This window comes from Chiloscyllium plagiosum, chromosome 11, assembly GCF_004010195.1.
Source record: "Chiloscyllium plagiosum isolate BGI_BamShark_2017 chromosome 11, ASM401019v2, whole genome shotgun sequence".
Taxonomy (NCBI): domain Eukaryota; kingdom Metazoa; phylum Chordata; class Chondrichthyes; order Orectolobiformes; family Hemiscylliidae; genus Chiloscyllium; species Chiloscyllium plagiosum.
Window position 1 is genome coordinate 21943676 of NC_057720.1, and position 6894 is coordinate 21950569.

General features: G+C 39.4%; 1 long non-coding RNA gene across 1 annotated transcript in view; it reads left to right on the plus strand.

Moving 5' to 3' along the window:
- The first annotated feature begins 4691 nt into the window (after window positions 1-4691).
- LOC122554749 overlaps window positions 4692-6894 on the plus strand; it is a 32093-nt gene continuing 29890 nt past the window's right edge. The window contains exons 1-2 of the long non-coding RNA XR_006313061.1: window positions 4692-4731; window positions 5293-5447. This is a non-coding gene — a long non-coding RNA (uncharacterized LOC122554749). The remainder of the gene's footprint in view (window positions 4732-5292; window positions 5448-6894) is intronic.

A 6894-nucleotide genomic window follows, 5' to 3' on the forward strand; every position in this document is an offset into this window, starting at 1 on the left:
CCAAAGCTATCTCATGTCCCCTTTTTGCCCTCCTGATTTCCCTCTTAAGTATACTCCTATTTTCTTTATACTCTTCTAAGGATTCACTTGATCTATCCTGTCTGTACCTGACATATCCTTCCTTCTTTTTCTTAACCAAACCCTCAGTTTCTTTAGTCATCCAGCATACGCTATACCTACCAGCCTTCCCTTTCACCCTGACAGGAATATACTTTCTCTGGATTCTTGTTATCTCATTTCTGAAGGCTTCCCATTTTCCAGCTTTCCCTTTACCTGCGAAAATCTGCCTCCAATCAGCTTTCGAAAGTTCTTGCCTAATACCGTCAAAATTGGCCTTTCTCCAATTTAGAACTTCAACTTTTAGATCTGGTCTATCCTTTTCCATCACTAATTTAAAACAAATAGAATTATGGTCACTGGCCCCAAAGTTCTCTCCCCACTGACACCTTATTTCCTAAGAGTAGGTCAAGTTTTGCACCTTCTCTAGTAGGTACAGCCACATACTGAATCAGAAAATTGTTTTGTTTACACTTAAGAAATTCCTCTCCATCTAAACCTTTAACACTATGGCAGTCCCAGTCGATGTTTGGAAAGTTAAAATCCCCTACCATAACTACCCTATTATTCTTACAGATAGCTGAGATCTCCTTATAAGTTTGTTTCTCAATTTCCCTCTGACTATTGGGAGGTCTATAATACAATCCCAATAAGGTGATCATTCCTTTCTTATTTCTCAGTTCCACCCAAATAACTTTCCTGGATGTATTTCCAGGATTATCCTCCCTTAGCACAGCTGTAGTGCTATCCCTTATCAAAAATGCCACTCCCCCTCCTCTCTTGCCTTCCTTTCTATCCTTCCTGTAGCATTTGTATCTGGGAACATTCAGCTGCCAGTCCTGCCCATCCCTGAGCCATGTTTCCGTAATTGCTAAGATATCTCAGTCCCATGTTCCTAACCATGCCCTGAGTTCATCTGCCTTCCCTGTTAGGCTCCTTGCATTGAAATAAATGCAGTTTAATTTATTAGGCCTACCTTGTCCCTGCCTGCCCTGACTGTTTGACTCACTTCTGTTCTCAGCTGTACCCATCCCAGATCGATCTCTTTCCTCATTATCTCCCTGGGTCCCAACCTCCCACCTTACTAGTTTAAATCCTCCCAAGCAGTTCTAGTAAATTTCCCTGCCAGTATATTAGTCCCCTTCCAATTTAGGTGCAATCAGTCCTTTTTGTACAGGTCACTTCTACCCCAAAAGAGATTCCAATGATCCAAAAATGTGAATCCTTCTCCCATACACCAGCTCCTCAGCCATGTATTCATCTGCTCTAATGTCCTATTCCTGCCCTCACTAACTTGTAACACTGGGAATAGAGCTTGCTGGATGAAAACAAAGCTGAACATGAAAGTACACAGTTTGCAACACCTGAAGTCAAGTATACAGTCGTGTACTGACAACAAAAAGAACTTCCCCTGAATCCTGACAAGATGAGAACTGTAATAGAAATGTAGTGATCCATAGAGGTAAAAGCAGCGCAAAGATTTGTAGCAATTTATTTATTCGTTTGTGGAATGTGATTGTTGCTGGCTGGCCAGTATTTATTGCCCATCTCTAGTTGCCCCTTGAGAAGGTGGTGTTGAGTTGCCTTCTTGAACTGCTGCAGTCCACGCTGTCTACTTTTGAGTATATAAAATGGTTGTTAGAAAAGAAACAAAGGTTTTGTCTTTTATTATAGATCAGTCTCACAAATTGTCAGCATTCTGCACAATTTAAACTACTCTACTTTTGAGTATATAAAATGGTTGTTAGAAAAGAAACAAAGGTTTTGTCTTTTATTATAGATCAGTCTCACAAATTGTCAGCATTCTGCACAATTTAAACTACTCTACTTTTGAGTATATAAAATGGTTGTTAGAAAAGAAACAAAGGTTTTGTCTTTTATTATAGATCAGTCTCACAAATTGTCAGCATTCTGCACAATTTAAACTACTCTACTTTTGAGTATATAAAATGGTTGTTAGAAAAGAAACAAAGGTTTTGTCTTTTATTATAGATCAGTCTCACAAATTGTCAGCATTCTGCACAATTTAAACTACTCTACTTTTGAGTATATAAAATGGTTGTTAGAAAAGAAACAAAGGTGAGCCTGCTCGCTTTCACTATAGCTCACAAATTGTCAGCATTCTGCACAATTTAAACTACTCTACTTTTGAGTATATAAAATGGTTGTTTGAAAAGAAACAAAGGTTTTGTCTTTTATTATAGATCAGTCTGTGGTCCAGGCACATCTTAAAGTTTAAACCGAAATTACCTCTTACAACGCTGTGGGTTGACCCACAATGCCATTGGGAAGGGAATTCCAGGATTTTGATACAGCGACAGTGAAAGAGTGGTGATATATTTCCAAGTCAGAATGGTTAGTGGCTTGGAGGGGAATTGAAGGTGATGGTGTTCCCATGTATCTGCTACACTTGTCTTTTTAGATGGATGTGGTCGTGGGTTTGGTCATGCTGTCTGGGGATCTTTGGTGAATTTCTGCAGTGCATCTTGTAGATAGTACACGCTGCTGCTATGAGTGTCAGTGGTGGAAGGAGTGGATGCTTGTGGATGTAATGCCAATCAAGTGGGCTGCTTTGTCCTGGATGATGTCAAGATTCTTGAGCATTGTTGGGATTGCACCGATCCAGGCAAGTGAGAGTATTCCATCACATTCCTGACTTGTGCCTTGCAGATGGTGGACAGCTCTGAGGAGTCAGGACGTGAGTTACTCTCTGCAGTATTCTTCACCTGTCACATGGTCTTGTAGCCACTGTGTTTATGTGCTGAGTGCGGTTGAGTTTCAGATCAATGGTAACCCCCCAAGATGTTGGCAGTGGAAGATTCAGTGATAGTAACACAGTTGATTGTCAAGGGGTGGTGGTTAGCTTGTCTCTTATTGGTGATGGTCATTGCCTGGCAATTGTGTGGCAAGAATATTATTTGCCATTTGTCACCCCAAGCCTGGATATTGTCCAGGTCTTTATTTCATTTCAACATGGACTGCTTTGATATCTGAGGAATCACAAATGGTGCTACACATTGTGCAATCATCGGCCAACATCCCCACTTCTGACCTTGTGGATGGAGGGAAGATCACTGATGAGCAGCTGAAGATGGTTGGGTCTAGGACACTACCCTGAGGAACTCCTGCAGAGATGTTCCAGTGCTGAGATGACTGACCTCCAGCAGCCATGCCCATCTTTCTGTGTGTCAGGTTAGACTCCAACCACCAGACAGTTTGCCTAATAATACCCATTGATTCCAGTTTTGCTCGGGATCCTTGATGCCACACTCAGTCAAATGCAACATTGATGTCAAGGGCTGTCACTCTTGCCCCACTATGAAGTACCTAGTGAGGTTCTGTCTTAATTTAGAAGAATGTGAATTTCCATCCAGAGTGTGAATATCTATTAAGCACGCTCTTAAGGATGTGCAGCAGTATTGGGACACTAAAAAATAGCTTTCACTTAAATCAGATCACCGTACTCTGAATCAACATACCAATTCACCAGGGGCAATGAATCTGAAAAACAAGCACTATTCAAATGCCTACCACAGAAACAACACTATCGGACTGACTAGTTTTCATTTACCAATGATAGTTTTCTTTGTACCATACATATTGGGTAATTTGTTACTTCAGATGACAGTGCATGCTTTTTATTCTTGAAAAGGGAGCTGCTTGGAGGAATGCATTTGCATTTGCATACTGGCTGGCATGCTATAGTCATGTAACGTTTGCCTCTGTTGTAACTTGCTTTCACTTTAGAATCATTAGCCATTAACACAGAGAACATGAATCAATCCTCAGCCATTATCCTTTCCCCTACTTCCTTCAATAATCACACACACACAGTTCTGGCTGTCAATCTATTGGTACCCCAGACATCTTTTTCCCCTTATAACCTAGGGCAATGATGCCAAACCTTTTGTCCTAATGCTGCACTGATTGAAAGCAGCTAACTCTGATCAAAGGTCAAACTTGAGACCTGTCGCTTTTGTATTGCTTTATTGTTCATGCCTTAACCTGCTGAGCCAATGCTGTTGTCTTATCCTCCTCACTAATGAGCACAGGTCTGTGTGATCTGCAAACACTCCAACCAGTTTTTCCTTAAATTATTACTAATTGCTTCATGGCAGCAGGAAATTGCTTTTTCAGACTGATGTTGTTGATGTGTCACAGAGACAAGATAAAAATCAGAAAGCAACATTTCCAAACAAAATATTGTGAAGGTCTCATGTCAATGTTACTTTCTTTAAAACATCAAATTAGCATCTATGAAATCCTTCCCCCCCAAAAAATCAATATCAGCATTTTAAAATAGCAGGCTACCAAGAATCAGCACAAGTGACCAATAGTTTAATCTGCCACCAATGAATGATATGTGTGATGATACTGCAGCTTTAAGAGGTGTATTTTATCCTTTTTTTTAATATGAAGAACAATTGAGATAGAGCAGCTGAGTGGGCTGCTCAAGGCCAATCAAGTAAATAGCTTGTGAGGCCTTGGGTTAATTTTTTAAAGTTGGAACAATAGTTGCAACCTCAATGGGTGGGGCCAAACTCCCAAAGAAACAGGATTTTTAATTTCAGCTCTGTGCAGTTGCTGGGGCCTTGAAGCTGGATGTGGAAGCTCTTATTCCTCTCCCCATCACAGCTAAAAGCTGGGGTTCTCTTCCTGCTGCTAGACTTGCATGTGAGGCAATCTATTTTGCTGAATCTGTTTTTCCCATGCTTGTGTTTGTGGGATGGTATTATATTGGAACAGTTAATTGGTAGTAGTTAGTATATTTTGTTAAGCATTTCAATAGAGTTACAGTTAAGCCAACTTTTTTTTATTTTGTCTGAATGTTAGCTGTAGTAATTAAGTGTGGTTTGTTTAAAGTCAAATAGTTTAACCAATCAAATTGCATCTGGAATGCAACACTTTACACTTCTCTTTAAAACAAAGTTAGAGTCTAGACTATCTTCTTAATATATTTGGAGGGTGGGATTGGTTTGGTCCATAACATATGCTGCTAACATATCTCTATCTGGACTACAGAGAATTTAAAGGGGAAAATAACCTGGATTACTTGCACTTATGAATGAGTAGAAATGAAGAGAGTCAAGTTGGACAATGCCTTGTTTCTTTTTTCATTTGGTGTTTGTGATCCTTGGGCCTTCTAAAATGTTATTGCTCATACGCTGAAAGCCAATTTGTTTTTATGCTTCAAATGTTCAAAAGACATGTTGTTCAAGTTTCTTTTCTCTGCAGTGCTATTTGTCTAGGCAGGCCAGCTGTCTCCATGTTTGCGAAACGGGCTGCATGAAAGCAACCTAATTATTTCTGGGGATGTAACAAGCCCTGTACATTCATAAGTGTGGCTGTACCTAGATGTGATTGATGTGCAGCAGCAGACTAATGAACAGGTCAGTTTAGAGCTAAATATGCTGCTGTGCTAATGTCAAAGTGTAAATGAAATCTTGAAAGCTGTGATGTAGGCTTGTGCATGTGTAAATAACATATTAATTATTGACAGCTGTGGGAATAGTAATCCCCATTTCCTTATCGGCTCGTCACATCTTTATATCCTCAAAGAAAAAATACTGTCTAATTTTGAGCAGTTTGTGAAGCAATTATCTGTTTGCAGGTTGAATGCCTTTTCTATTCATTTAAAGAAAATGTTCAGACTCTGGATTATCTTGTATTTATGCGCAAATTACTGCCATTGCCAAATACCTGAAGAACTCTTTTGTTATAATCTCATTTAAATGACATTTGTGAATGCAAAGAAAGAAAAAAAGCGACTAGCTGTGGCCAGATAAAGATAACAGAATTAAGCTGTTACAACGAACAGAGTCACTAATTCAGAAAGATTTCATAATTTTCATTAACACATGAAAGAGAAGAAAAATGAAAGTGTTTAGAATGCGTTAGACACTTCTATTCCTATTAATGCTCCATTTGGAACCTTATGGAACATGATGGATGACGACCAACATTGCAAAAAGACTTGAGAGTGCTCATTTGAGACTAATGTTTCAAAATTCTATTCACCTATAAAAATTGTTTTGAGTCAGTAATAATGTAACTGTGAATGTGAGCCTTGAAATAATATTTTAAATCCACGAAAATGAGCAATTTGCTTTCCATTCCAAATTTCTAATACCTGAACATCTCCATCAACTACTAGATGTGTTCATGGATTTACAATTAAACTGCACAAAAGCTTTGTTCTGCAAAATTCATTCTTGCAATTATTGTTTCTCTTTAGTGGCACCTTGTGAAGTGTCTTGGAACATTACATGCATTAATGGAAATATAATATTATGCCATACATTACAATTTACATTTTTAATCTCACTTAAATAGTGCTAGTTATTATTGCCCCTATTGTTATTTGCTTATTTTCTTTGGATATGACGATTGCCACAGTTAACCTTTCTCCAGCCTCTGGTGCAACCTGATGTTATTGTCAAGATTAGAGTGGTGCTGGAAAAGCACAGCTGGTCAGGCAGCATCCGAGGAGCAGGAAAATCAACGTTTCGGGCAAAAGCTCTTCATCAGGAATCTGCCTGACCTGCTGTGCTTTTCCAACACCACTCTAATCTTGACTCTAATTTTCCAGCGTCTCCAGTACCCACTTCCGCCCTGTAACCTGACGTTAGTTGATTGCAAAAAGAATGAATTGACCCAGCTTTACCTCCATTTCTTGACTCTCTGATGAAAGCCCATAACTGTGAAGTTTAATAGTGAGGATTTACTGAAAGTAGATAGTTGGTGTGGCCACATCAGGAACACTGTGTGTGATTAGATTAGATTACTTACAGTGTGGAAGCAGGCCCTTCGGCCCAACAAGTCCACACCGCCCCACCG